Source organism: Electrona antarctica (genome assembly GCF_951216825.1).
Source record: "Electrona antarctica genome assembly, chromosome: 16".
NCBI lineage: Eukaryota > Metazoa > Chordata > Actinopteri > Myctophiformes > Myctophidae > Electrona > Electrona antarctica.
In genome coordinates this window covers 25,352,778-25,354,697 of record NC_136797.1, presented here as the reverse complement: position 1 = coordinate 25,354,697, position 1,920 = coordinate 25,352,778, and positions in this window count along the sequence as shown.

Here is a 1,920-nt window from a genome sequence, read left to right as displayed (position 1 = left end):
CTGTTGGTCTAACCACCGCAGGCCTCAGGCCCGCCGAGAAAACACCTTTGATCCAACCTGGGACGTTTCCTGGTTCCTTTCCTCGTCCGGGACCGTTTACAAACAGGCCTGTTTCTGTACCCGTGGTTCCAAAACAACAAATGACACGAGTATCATTAACTGCCAGGTGAAACACGCGCCGTCTCCGTTGTGCATATCTGTCCCTTTTTTATTTGTATTTATTATTATTATAATTCAGTCCGATACTCACGAATAGATTTAACCAATATTATTTATTATAGAATGAGAATACAAGTGTGCATTTAATATTTTATCTTGGCGTTCGGCTCCGCTACATTTTATTTACTCCCTGTTCGGCACATTGAAACACCATCATTAAACATTAGTAGCAGGGAGATTAGATATACAATAACAACCCCCCCCCCATGGGGGAACAGAAATATCGGAGCCCACCGGTGGTGCTGGGGTGGTGGTGGGAGCAAACATCACATAACAACAACCAGGAACCATTATGCAGAAGGAAGGCAGGAAGAAGCATGACGTCTAGTTGAGCTTAAATACCCCGCCCAATTGGTCAGCTGACTGCGAATCAGCGAATGACATGTGAGTCTTGCAAACACTGAATAGAGCGTCGCAGTCCCGCCCCCTACCATGGACCAGGAAATTAATCCCAATGCATTTTTCCCATAGACATTTCAAAAAGTATTTACGCCGCGGACAAAGCCAACTCGAGTCGTGACAACTCATGACAACACAAACAATATGTCATGATTTGTCACAACTCGAGTTGGCTTTGTCCGCGGCGTAAACGTCTTTAAATAAATACTTTCTGAAATGTCTATGAGGAAAATGAACGGAGAATCATTTCCTGGTCCATGGTAGGGGGCGGGACTGTGACGCTCTATACACCCACATAGTAATGCAGCATATTAACCCCTCGAGTATACTGTATGTATGCACCCTTGAGCACAGCGTGAAACCCCTCGAGTATATCTGACTGAACTAACTCCGCAAGCTACGTATCATTTATTTTAACCCATTTTGGGGCGGGAACCCCTTTTGGTGTTAGCATTATGTTATGCTTTAGCTATTGAAGAAATAGCAGATCTACAAGCTCATAGAGCTTGTAGGTCTGCTATTTTTTGAAAAATCGAAGAACCACTGACATAGAAACATAGCTTTTTCAGAAAACTGTCAGGATGTAGAAGACATTTTTAGAATCTGATCTCAGGTCAAAATGGGTTAATGTCTAATATGTTTCTCGGTCACAACCTTGCGGCCGTTGTTTTCGTTCGTTTCCGACGTTCGTTTGTTGGTTCAATCACTGTGTTGTGTTATGGCTTTCCTGTATAGCTCCAGACAGTTAGCTGCTGCTGTCAGTCGCTCTGCGCTGCAGCGTTGCTAACCTCGCTTCCCCACTCACCAGGCTTTCCACCTCTACGGCACTGCAGTCTGGGTTGAGACTACACACGTCAGGGCTTAGGAGGCAGCCAATCATGACTACGTCGCTACTACACGAGTGGTTCAGACCATTGGCGTATGCTGCGTTTCAGAGTATGGGGTCAGACTCCCATTGGCTTAGGCGGCGTTTCAGAGTATGGGGTCAGACTCCCATTGGCTTAGGCGGCGTTTCAGAGTATTGGGTCAGACTCCCATTGGCTTAGGCGACGTTTCAGAGTATGGGGTCAGACTCCCATTGGCTTAGGCGGCGTTTCAGAGTATGGGGTCAGACTCCCATTGGCTTATAGGGGCAGCCAGTCATGACTAGGTCGCTGTTAAAAACGGGGCTGTTGCATGCCAGGTTTTCACCTGGCAAAAAGGTTTCATGTCAAGGACCCCCACATTGTCGTCATACCAAAGACTATAAAAAATGGAACCCAATATGCCTCCCTGCGCGGCACTCAGCATCAAGGGTTGGAT